General features: G+C 37.2%; 1 long non-coding RNA gene across 1 annotated transcript in view; it reads right to left on the bottom strand.

Annotated features, from left to right (window-relative positions):
• The window catches only part of LOC122238447, a 53,843-nt gene extending 49,280 nt beyond the window's left edge, over nucleotides 1-4,563 (bottom strand). The window contains exon 1 of the long non-coding RNA XR_006217364.1: nucleotides 4,393-4,563. This is a non-coding gene — a long non-coding RNA (uncharacterized LOC122238447). The remainder of the gene's footprint in view (nucleotides 1-4,392) is intronic.
• Between the last annotated feature and the right edge of the window lie 8,780 nt (nucleotides 4,564-13,343).

The following is a 13,343-nucleotide window of genomic DNA, read 5'->3' as shown; positions in this document are numbered from 1 at the left end:
CCACATCACTTCATGCTTCACTAAGATGAGCGAAGGGAATACCCATACTGGATAAAATAATGGTCCATATCCTTCAAATGTAGGTTAAAGTTGGCTCAGGGTGGTATGTACATGGAGACATTTGATTTGGGGCAAAAGCCCACTGAGCTCAGGAGTAAATGAGTTGGCTTTGAGCTTAATGGTTTTGAGCACTTTGAGAAGTGGTAGGATTTCTTAGTCTCCTTTAATCTGTATTTCCACATGTTCCCTCTGAATCAAAGGCCATTGTCACTATGTGTTTTAGGAACTTGTAAAGAACCATAAAATTCTGAATTATGCTTATATCATGCTCATATCAGATCTAGATATGCAAGTTCCGAGAATGTTAACTGGGAGATTTATGGCATGACATTATGTGATGGTGGGGATTCAACTGTCTATACTATTTCTTTTCATTATTTACCTTCAAGCCACCAAAGCACAGTCTTCAAAAAAGACTGATTCAGAGATGTGTATTTCTTCAAAATACTTTTGTTAAATTTTTATTTATTTATTTTGAAAGAGAGAGAGAGAGTGTGTGTGTGTGCATGCACAAATGCAGGGCTTGGGAAGAGAGAGAATCCCAAGCATGCTCTGTGCTCTCAGCACAGAGCCCAACACAGTGGCTTGAACTCAAGAAACATGAGATCATGACCTGAGCCAAAATCAAGAGTCTGATGTTTAATTGACTGAGCCACCCAGGCCCCCCCCCCCCAGAGATGTGCATTTCTATGTTGTACCGAGGGAAGGGGCAGCTTTCTGGAAGTATACAGGAGACTATTATATGACTGTTTTAAAATTCATTTTGCTTACGGGCGCCTGGATAGCTCAGTTGGTTAAGTGTCCAACTTTGGCTCAGGTCATGATCTCATGGTTCATGAGTTCAAGCCCTGCATCGGGCTCTGTGCTGGTAGCTCAGAGCCTGGATCCTGCTTTGGATTCTGTCTCCCTCTCTCTCTCTGCCCCTCCCTCGCTCATGCTCTATCTCTGTCTCTCTCTCTCAAAATAAATGAATTTTTAAAAAAGGAAAAAAAAAAGAAAAAAAAAGTCATTTTGCTTAAATATGTCTTTTAGTTATTGCTATTGTAGCTTGCATTAGTACCTTCACACTTTTAAAAGAAAAAAGTGCTACATAAAATCTACTATGCATAGTGAAGTTTGTTAGAAGAGGATTTACTTAAAGCTATATATGTAAATTAGACTTCAGAAGCAAAGAATTAAACACAGGAGACACAAATGTTGTAAAATCTACTTTTATTAGGAAAACTAATCATGAATGGATTTGTGTGGCTAGTAGGTCAATGGAATTTGTGACTGACCCCTAACTTTTTGGGTGGTTTTTCACTGATTAAAAAAGGGCAACTTATCCTTTGATCTATAAATAATGGAGCATTTAAAACGCTAGGAATTGATGATTGAATATAAAAGTACAGACGGGGTGCCTGGGTGGCTCAATCAGTTGAGCCTCCGACTGTTGATTTCGGTTTACATCATGATCCCAAGGTTGTGGGATCGAGTTCTGCATTGGGCTCCACGCTGAGCATGGAATCTGCTTGGGATTCTTTCTTTCTCTCCCTGTGCCCCTCTCCCCTGCTCACACACACACACACACACACACACACACACTCTAAAATAAATAAAATAAAATAAAATAAAATAAAATAGTCACTGATATCCACAAGATTTCCTTGTAGGCAAATTGAAGTGGGTGGTAAAGTTGTTGAACGTACTGGATCAAGTTCAAGGAAGGTCTAATTTTAAGAAGATATTCAATGAGTTGAATAAAGTATAAGAATTAGATCAGGGTTACTTAGAGCAATGGTTAAAAATATTTAAGTTTAATAATGTCCTAGTAGTTGTCAGGTATTTCTTGTGCTAATTATTTACCAATTAAAAATAGTAATACTTAGTAATACTGGTTAATATTTTTAGGTTTAATATAATAGTTCTGCCTTTATATTTTTTCTTTTTAAAATAAATTTGAAATCTTAAATGAATTTAAGAGAGTACAGCATCCCCATATATCCCATACCTATTTTTCTTATTATTAATGTCTTATATTTATACGTTTATATTACATTTGTTTGCAATTGTTGAATCAATATTGATAGGTTATTTTAACTAAAGTCTATCGTTTATTTTAATTTCTTTGATTTTTTTATCTAATGTCCTTTTCTGTGTGAGGGTCTCCCCCAGGATAGACATTTAGTCCCCATGTGTCCTTAGGCTCCTCTTGGCTATGATAGTTTATCAAACTTTCCTTGTTTTAGATGACCTTGACAGTTTAGAAAAATACTGGTTGATGTTGCACAGTCCTGTACAATGTTCTTCAGTTGGTATTTGCCTGATTTTTCTCTCATGATTAGACTGGGGTTATAGGTTTTTGGGAGGAAGACCACACAGGTAGAGTGCCATTTTCATCACATGTCAAGAATACATACTATCCACATGACTTATCACTGTTGATGTTTCCCTTGACCATCTGACTGAACTGGTGATTGTGAGGTTTATCCACTATAAAGTTACTCTTTTTCCTTTTATCTATATTGCACTGTACGGAAGGAAGTCACCGTGGGTACTTATGCTTTATGTCCTTGAGAGCAGAGTACGTACACGAATTATTTAGAATTCTTCTGTGTGGAAGATTTGTTTATTCTCCCTTATTTATTATTTGTTCAATTATTTATCTGTATCAGTATGGAATAAAAAATTTGTTTTTTATTTTGGATTATAAGACAATTCTACTTTATTTATTGTGTTGCTCAAATTTTGCAGCTTTGACCATTGGGGGCCCTTTTAATTGTCTACTATGTCCTTTGTGTACACCATCATTTTTTTTTAAAGTGTTTCCTTACTTTCTGGCACTGTAAGATGCTCCGAGATCATCTTATATATTTACTGCTCCAGTCCTAGAACTGGCCCTTTCTCCAAGGAGCCCTGATTCTCTTTATTGAAAAATGGTATTAGAAAACAAGATTTAGGGGCAACCTGGCTCAGTTGGTTAAGTGTCCAACTCTTGATTTTGGCTCAGGTCATGATTTCATGATCAGTGAGATTGATTCTGCACGGGGTGTGCAGCCTGCTTAAGATTCTCTCTCTCTCTCTATCTCTATCTCAAAAAAGAAAGAAAGAAAGAAAGAAAGAAAGAAAGAAAGAAAGAAAGAAAGAAAGAAAGAAAGGAAAGGAAAGGAAAGGAAAGGAAAGGAAAGGAAAGGAAAGGAAAGGAAAGGAATGATCTAGGTGGTAGGTGTGGTTGTTGGTACTGAGGTGTCATTACTTCTAGGCTCTTTCCACTGACAGAGCAAGGAGTTCCATGTATGGATATCAGCCTGTTCATATACACATATCTAAAATTATTGTATGTGTAATCACCTGTGTCTACATTAAGCTAGACATGAATTCATACTGATGTCTCCAACTCTAATCCGTTATCACATGACTCATTCTAGCCTCCTCCCTTGCTCTTTGTAATCTTTCTCTGCAATACTCAGTGACCTGGCTCCCAGCATCCAGCACCCCATTACTTAATTCCAGTGTTTATGTACAGCAGTAACAAAATTAACTGTATCCCCATAACAAACAACTTTATTCACCTGAACACAGTGCTAATATATAGTCTATTTTGCCTTTAGTTTGCAGATTCCATTCATATCCAAAATTACTTAGGTCATCTTTTCCCTCCAACCCCTTCAGGTAAGGTTGCTTTATATATTTGCAATATGGTTAGGTTTATTTCTTACATTTGTAATAAAGTTAGTTTTATCACATTCTACAGTCCATCATGTGATGGAAAAAAAGTTTTTTTTTTAATTTGGCATAAAGTAAGGTTCACTCTTTATGCTAGAATGTTCTAAGGATCTTGACACACATAGTGTCATATATTCACCATTGCAGTATCATACAGAATAGTTTTACCACCTTCCAAAAGGGGTTTCATGTATTCAACCCTCACCTAACACTCACCCTCTCCCAACTCCCTGGAAACCATTGCTCTTTTTACCATTGCCATAGTTTTGACCTTTCCAGAATGCCATACCATTAGTTTTCCTTATGAGCATGATTATTAGCTCACATTTATTAAATATTCACCAAGTGGTTATTCCTCTGCTATCTGTTCTTCAGGTGTCACCTTTTTTTGTTTGTTTTGTTTTGTTTTGTTCTCAGACCATATGATGGAGGTACAATGGTGTTCCTTAATTTATAGGTGAGGAAGCATAGAGTGGCTAAGTACTACTACCAAAGTTCTATACAGCTAATAAGAGGACTTGTCAGTTTAAAACAAGGGCTATTTGACTTTGAAATCAGCATCCAACCAATATGTTATACTGCCAAGTTCATACTCAGAATTGAAAAAATTAGAAACAGGTTGCCTACCTCACAGTGCTCCTTCATTTTGATAGTCCTGTGTGCAAAACAATGGGGTCCTTTACAACTCCAAACATGCATTACTCTAATAGAAAACAAAATATTTATACTGAAAAGGAAGGAAGGAAAGAAGGAGCAAGGTGGAAAGGGAGTAAGGAAACGTATCAGGTCCAGGAACAGGGTCAGTGACTCTGTTAGATTTTGCTAAAAGTCATGCTTTTCTCTCTGATGGCACACAGGAGTGACCATTCTGTGAGCTCATAATGTCCCTCAAGCCACCAGTCTGGAAAAATAAGCCTACAGGGGCACATTTGTGTATGACATTTTCCCTAAGGGAACTGTGATGTTCAACATTGATATAGTTTACACACATTCTCAGTTTACTCAAGAACATAGTAAATATTTAAACTTTTAGTTGTGTGTACTCTTTGGGAATGTGGCTGTGAATGCAGATCCCAACTATGATTGATGCCATGTTTTATCTTCTTCACAAAACCTCAGATAAGGATCTTCCGCCATGCTTCCTGCCAGACCCCTTAAAATTAGCTAGTAGATGAGCTGTTGACTTTTATTAAAATAAAAAACATTTTCTGATATTTGAGAATATTTTAACGTGAATTTGGCCTATGAACTAATGGGTAAACAAGCAGTTATGAATATCCAGATGTGTCTAGAAGCCCAGAACGAAAAATGTAAATGATCACTTACGAATCAGGTGCCCGATTTCTGGCAGAAAGAAAAGCATTCTTTTCAGAAAAAATATTAACCTTCTTTTAGCAAATGATGGCAACAAATTAGAAAGCACAGAAATGTAATATTTACGTCAAATTAATCTCAAATGTTCCCCATGAGGGTATAAAATCACAGGTGGAAGTTTGACCCAGCTAGTTTCATTGCGAACTGGCTTTATTAACATGGCACCCCCATGAAAGAAAGTATTGGGGATTGCTTTATTCATTTGCAAGAGGCTCAGATTTATCCCATTTCTTGAAGATACATGTATTAATTTCCGAGGACTGATGTAACAAAGCACCACAAACTGGGTGGCTTAAACAGTAGGAATTTATTGTCTTACAATTCTGGAGGGTAGAAGTTCAAGATCAAGGTGCTGCCAGGGTTGGTTCCTCTCGAGGGCTGTGAGGGAGAATCTGTTCCAGGCCTCTCTCCTAGCTTCTGGTGGTTTTCTGGCAATCTTTAATATTTCTTGCCTTATAGATACATCACTTTCAATACCTGCTTTCATCTTTATGTAGTGTTCTCCTTTGTATCTCTTTATGTAGTCTTTCCTCTCTGAATGCTAATGTGTCCAAATTTCCCATCGGTGTAAGTACACCAGGTATACTGGATTGGAGCCCAATCTGGTCAAGTGTGTTCTCACTTGATTATCTCTGTGAAGGCTTTATTTCCAAATAAAGTTACATCCTTAGATGCTTGAAGTGAGGATCTCAACATATTAATTTTGGAGTGACACAATTCAGTCCGTAACAGTCTCCCTGAGTTTTATTTTGCTCGTACAAAGCCAAAAGCCTCCACCATGTAATAACTGTGTTTTTTCTCTGGTCTTCCCATTCACTCTCCTCTCAAACATCAGGGTGTCTGGATTATTTTAGTCTGCTGGATGATTCTAAGCAGAGAATGTTGTTGGGATTGACATTGGGCAAGAAGCTGAGATCACATGAGCGTAACTAACACTCAAAGAACACCGTTTCTGGGTAATTTATATGGAATCCGTTCCTTGACTCACATGAGAAGATGTAGTCTTTGAAAATGTTTGCTATAATATGTAGATTAAGAGGTTACATTCTGAACTTGGTAAGAACTCAAGTCTACCTTGCTTAAGCAGATTACTGGACATTTCTACGTCTCAGGGTTCTCATCCATAAAATGGGGGTGTTGAGAATAATATCTAATTCATAAGATTGTTTTGAGGGAATGAGTGGGAAAATTAGCATAATGCCTAACATGATAAATACTCAATAAATATTATTTAGTATTAACATTGTTATTTTCTCTATTAGTAGTATTTGTGTTGCTCAAAGCAAGATTAAAGTTTTACTCTTACGGAGCTCACATTCTATGGAATACAACTTGAATAGGGATATAAAATTTTATTCTAACTTCTTTCTCTCTTTACTCTTCATTTCTCTTCTATCTTTATCTCTCTCTCAAAATTTCAGGTCATTTGTTTACAGTGCTTTCATTATTGCCTCTATACGTATGATTCCTAAATCTTTATCTTTGGTCCTACTTTTATGACTTTTTATGACATATACCATATCCTACTTTGGCTCAGAATTACATATATTACATTTCTCCCTCCTGTAAATCAAAAGTAATGATTTTTTTAAAATGTTTTTAATGTGTATTTATTTTTGAGAAAGAGAGATAGAATGTGAGTCGGGGAGAGGCATAGAGAGGGAGGAGACACAGAATCTGAAGCAGGCTCCAGGCTCTGAGCTGTCAGCACAGAGCCCGATGCCGGGCTCAAACTCACAGACCATGAGATCATGACCTGAGCCGAAGTCAGATGCTCAACTGACTGAGCCACCCAGGCTTCCCAAAGCCAATAATCTTTGTATCCTCAACAGTGTCTAACAGAGTGCCTGATACATCATAGGTGTACAACAAATATTTGAGGATAATTGGATGAACTAACACCTCAGAATTTAAAGTCAATCCAGATGATTCAGAACCCAAAGGATCTCCCTGACTTAAATGGAGAAATGATTACCTTTGTTATCTTTTTATTTATTTTTTTTGAGCAAAGCAGCTGATCCTTATCTTTCCTCAGTACCATGTGGTCTTGGAAACACAGTCAATATATCTGGCTACCACCTTGGCCACAGGCGTGAACTCAGGCTCAGGCTGAATTATTCTCAGGTGTTCTTTCTGGCCCAGTGACTTTACTAAAATAGGTATATGACCTATTTAGGGTTCAAAAGTTGTTCCTGAACTTTCTCTAACCTTATGGAGAGTGAGAGAGATTGAGAGAGAGAGGTTGAGAAAGATTCTTCTTTTTTTATGTTTATTTATTTATTTTGAGAGAGAGAGAGAGAGAGGGAGAGCAGGGAAGGCACAGAGAGAGACAAATTGCAGGCAGGCTCCACACTGCCAGGGCAGAACCCGATGTGGGGCTCAAACTCATGAAACGTGAGATGATGACGCGAGCTGAAACCAAGAGTCTGATGCTTAACTGACTGAGCCACCCAGCCACCCCTAGACAGATTCTTCTTGAATTGCGGTTGCCAGTTTGGCAATGTAATGTGAAATTGAAATTGTAGTTAGCATTACCTTTACCACATATAGCTGGCTTATCTGCAGCTGTAGGGAATAAGGGGAACACTCAGAAAAAGGAGAATAAGACTTTTTAATACCAGTGAATCTTCTGGAGCTGTTACTAAAACTAGATTTGCCCATGATTTTCTCAATTCCATGAGCCAATACATTGTCCTTTTTGCTTAAGCTAATTGTAAGCTAGATGTCTCTTATTTTCAACTGGAATGATCTTGATTAATACAAACAATCATATTTTTTGCTATCTTTCTTGGAAGAGTCCATTGAAAGTCCTATGTGTTGTGTGTGTGTGTATACCATATATATATATACATATATACCATATATATATATATACACACCATATATGGTATACCATATATATATATACATATATACCATATATATATATACATATATACCATATATATATATATATATATATATATAGTAAATTATTTGCTTTATATAGTCAAGCAGCAAAATCTTATTCTATGCTCTACGGTTATAAGGGCTTTTAGTAAAACAAACAGAAAAATCTGAATTTGTAATGTTCAAAGGAAGCCATGGTCACACAATTAGTGATACAAATATTTGCCTGAGCAAATGTCTGAATAAGTTTATATTGTTCTGGGATGTGACATCAATTTAGTATTAACTAAGCACCATATTTGTGTCATATTATGGTAGACTGTGGATATAGTTTCTTCTCTCAAGAAGCTTATAGTCTAGCTGAGAAGAGAAAACATATACACATACACACAAACAAAAGGGCAGCACAGCTATCCAGTCAATAATTCATACTGGGCTTAGGAGTATGTTTCAAATTCTTAAAGGTAAAGGGAGGTGGGGAAGAGGGGTGGGGCATTCTAGCGGTGACATGGCATGGAAAAGGCAGAAAGATAGAAAAGTAAAATGCATATTTAGAGACCAGTAATTCACGCATCTGATTTGGGAAATAATTCTTGAGTGATGGTTCCAGAGACTGAACAGTTAGACTGTGGTCAGATTTTTAAAAGCCTGATACGTCAAGTTAAAGAGTTAAACTTTTAACTTTCTGGAAGGGGGAGCGACCAAAAGTATTTGGGTGGTGCGGGAGCTGCAATGTGATCCAGTTAAAGTTCAGATGTTTCAGGAAGTAAATCTACAGTTATCTGCACTTTGAACTCTCAGCAAAGAGGTTAAAGGAGTCATTGCAGGAAGCTAGTGAGACACCTGTGGCACGAAGCGATGAGGGCTCAGATGTGGTTAGTAGCAAAGAGAAGGGCAGGAGGAAAACGCATGAGTGAGGATGGCAAATTTGAAAGAATGGACAGGACCCAGCGCCTGACTGGACGAGGGAGATGACGCAATAGCTTTGGAGCTGAGATAGAAGGTGGAATTTTAGGAGAGCAGAATTAGGAAATTCAGAAGAATTTGGCATTGCAAGTGTGGTAGAAGCCAAATGGGTAAGTTCCACAGGCACTAAATAAGACTTATAAAAGGAACCTCCCAGAGAGAAGATGGCAGCAAGGTAGGAGGACCGCTGGCTCACCTTGTCCATGACAAGAATGCAACTGGAAAGCCATCAGGTCATCCTAAACCACAATGAGATATCACCTCACACCTGTCACAATGGTTAAAATGAACAACACAAGAAACAACAGGCGTTGATGAGGATGTGGAGAAAAAGGAACCCTCATGCACTGCTGGTAGCAATGCAAACTGGAAACCACTCTGGAAACTTGTCAAAACTAGATCTACCCCATGATCCAGCAATCACACTACTGGATATTTACCCAAAATATGAAAACAGTAATTCAATGGGATACATGCATCCTTATGTTTACAGCAGCATTATTTATAATAGCTAAAATATGGAAGCAGCCCAAGTGTTCATAGATTGATGAATGGATAAAGAAGATGTGAGAAATGGAATATTACTGAGCCATAAAAAGAATGAAATCTTGCCATTTGCAACAACACAGATGGAGCTAGAAAGCATAATGCTAAGCAAAATAAGTCAGAGAAAGGCAAATACCATATGATTACACTCATATGTGGAATTTAAGAAACAGAACAAACGAACAAAGGGAAAGAGAGAGAGAGAGACAAATTAAGAAACAGACTCTTAACTGTAGTGAACAAAGTGATGGCTAACAGAGAAGAGGTGGGTGGAGGGATGGGTTAAATAGCACTTGTGACGAACACCGGGTGATGTATGGAAGTGTTGAATCACTGTATTGTACACCTGAAACTAATATAACACTGTAGGTTAACTAACTGGAATTAAAATGAAAACTTAAAAAAAGGAACCTCCTAAAAATATTGCCTGAATTGCTGAATTGAGCTAAAAGGGCAGAATTCTAAAATCAAGTTTGATACAGGAATGGAGTGTAGATACCATGATTTGGGGTAGATAAGAAAAGTGACAAAACCTTAAGGATAAAGATGGATGGCTCTGTCTGGCTGGGTTCCTTGGTTGGCAGTTGTGCCTGCTGTAGGTCGCCAACACAGGTCTGTTCTGACCTCAGAGTCCATTCTAGATCCATACATAACAAGTCTGGCTCTGCCCAACTGCTTAGTGTAGCCTCCAGGCCCACCTAACTAGGAAGCTTGGCCAGAAATGCTGGATGGCTAATGGAGTACATATATCCTATGGCTGACAGAATAGGGAAGCAAGTCAGTACCCTTTGAAACTGCTGAGACAGAGTTAACGCCAATCCAGCTTACGTTTTTACAAAAAACAGAAGAGGAGGAAACACTCCCAAACTCATTTTGTGAGGCCAACATTACCCTGATACCAAAGCCAGATAAGGACACCATGAGAAAAGAAAAGGACAGACTAATATTTCTGATGAATAAAGATGCAAAATTCTTAACAAAATGCTGGCAAGTCAAATTCAATAGCACATTAAAAGGATTATATATCATGATCAAGTGGCATTTATTCCTGGGATGCAAGGATGGTTCATCATATGCCATTCAATGAATGTATACATCACATTAATAGGATGAATGATAAAAATAAAAATAATATAATAATCTCAAAAGAAACAGAAACAAACATTTGAGAAAACTCAACATCCTTTCATGATAAAACGACTCAATAAAGTGGCTACAGAAGGAATGTATTTCAACATAATAAAGGCCATATATGACATGCCCATAGCTAATGTCATACTCAATGGTGAAAGGTTGAAAAATTTTCCTCTAAGGTCTAATATCAGGAACAAGGCAAGGGTATCCACCCTCATCACTCCTATTCAATATAGCACTGGAAGTCCTTGCCAGAAAATCAGGCAAGGTAATGAAATTAAAAGGATCCAAATTGAAAAGGAAGAAATAAAATTGTCTATGCTTGTAGATGACATAACCTTATATATAGAAAACCCTAAAGACTCCACCAAAAACTCAAAGAACTAATAAATGAATTCAATAAAGTTACAAAATCAATACACACACACACACACACACACACACCAATTGTGTTTTTATATGCTAATAACAAACTACCCAAGAAAGAAACAATCTCACTTACAGTGGCAGCAAAAAGACCAAAATACTTAGAAATAAGTTTAATCAAGGAGGTGAAAGATCTATACACTGGAAACTATCAGAAGAAGCTGAAGAAAACACAAATAAATGAAAAGGTATCTTGTGTTCATGGATCAAAAGAGCTAATATTGTTAAAATGTCCATACTACCCAAAGCCATCAACAGATTCATTGCAAGTACTATCAAAACTCCAATGTTTTTCACAGAAAAAAAAAAAATCCTAAAATCCACGTGGAACCACAGAGGGCCGAATAGCCAAAGCAAACTTAAGAAAGAACAAAGCTGGAGGCATCACATTTCCTGACTTCAAACTATATTACAAAGCTGCAGTAATCAAAACAGTATGATATTTGCATGAAAAAGCAGACACATAGACTAATGTCACAGGATTAAGAACCCAGAAATAAATCCATGCATATAATGTCAACTAATATTTGACTAGAGAGCCAACAGTGTTCAATGAGGAAAGATAATCTCATCAATAAATAGTGTTGGGGGAAATGAATATTCACCTACAAAATAATGAAATTAGACCTCTTTCTTACACTCCTCATAAAAATTAACTTGCAAAGGATTAAAGACTTAAACGTAAGAACTTCAACTATAAAACTCCTAAAAGAAAACATGGTGAAAAGCTCACTGACATTGTTTTTGCTAATGATTTTTTTTTGTATATGACACTTCAAAAGCACAAATAACAAAAACAAAAATCAACAAGTGGGACTATATCAAACTAAAATGTTTTACAGCAAAGGAAACCATCAATAAAATTAAAAAGCAACCTATGGAATGGGAGACAATATTTACAAGCCATTATCTGATAAAGGATTAGTATCCAAAATATATAAGGAACCCATAGGTCTACAACAACAGCAGCAGCAGCAACAACAAAACTAAATAATCTAAAGAAACAGGCGAAGGAGCAGGAGGGGTCTGACTTTTTTCCAAAAAGTACTTATAAACTGCCAAGTACATGAAAAGGTGCTTGGCATCACTCATCATCAGGGAAATACAAATCAAAACCACAATGAGATGTCACGCCACACCTGTTAGAACCGTTATTTTCAAAAAGACAAGACCTGACAAGTGCTGGTAAGAATGTGGAGGAAAGGGAACCCCGTGCACTGCCGGTAGGAATGTAAACTGACTCAGCCACTAAGAAAAACAACATGGTGGCTCCTCAAAAAATAAAAATAGACCTGTCATATGACCCAGGAATCCCACTCCTCGGTGTATATCTAAAGGAAATGAAGTCACTATCCTGAAGAGACATCTGTACCCCCATGTTCATTGCAGTATTATTCACAATAGCCAACATATGGAAACAACCTAAGTGTCCATCGCTGGATGAGTGCCTAAAGAAAATGTGGTGTTCATATACACAATGCAATACTATTCAGCTGTAGAAAAGGAGAAAATACTGTTATTTGTGACAACAAGGATGATGCTTGAGGGCATCATGCTGGTGAAATAAGTCAGATGGAGAAAGACAAACACTGGATCATCTCACTGGCATGTAGAATCTAAAATATCCTAATTCATAAATACAGAGAATAGATCGGTGGTAATCAGAAACTAAGTTGTAGAGGAATGGGAAGATGTTGGTCAAAGGGTACAAACTGCCAGTAATAAAATGAGTAAGTTCTGGGGATATCATGGTGACTATAATGAAGAATACTATATTGTCTACTTGAAAGTTGTAGGAGAGTAGGTCTTAAATGTTCTCACCACACACACAAAATTAACTATGTGAGGTGATAGAGGTGTTAAATAATCCTATTGTGGTAATCATTTCACAATATATGCATGTATCAAATAATGGCTTTGTACACCTTAACACTGTAAAAAGGAGCCTGAAAGAACACATAAAGATATCTGTAAGAAACGACACATGGTGGGGTGTCTCGGGGGCTCAGTCAGTTAAGCATCCAACTCGATCTCAGCTCAGGTCTTGATCTTAGAGTTGTGAGTTCAGGCCCCATGTTGGGGTCCACACTGGGGCCCACGTAAAGAAAAACTACACAAATTTTACATATAAAATTTTTGGGAAATGTAAGGATGTGGATAGTATAAACTATAGGTGATACTAAAAAATTGAGTGAAGGTCACTCTATCAGTCTAGCAGACTATGTGGTAGAAACACAAACTTT

The sequence above is a fragment of the Panthera tigris genome, chromosome B2 (assembly GCF_018350195.1).
Source record: "Panthera tigris isolate Pti1 chromosome B2, P.tigris_Pti1_mat1.1, whole genome shotgun sequence".
Taxonomy (NCBI): domain Eukaryota; kingdom Metazoa; phylum Chordata; class Mammalia; order Carnivora; family Felidae; genus Panthera; species Panthera tigris.
The sequence above is the reverse complement of the archived record's forward strand: the minus strand, read 5'-3'. Positions and strand labels throughout refer to the sequence as shown.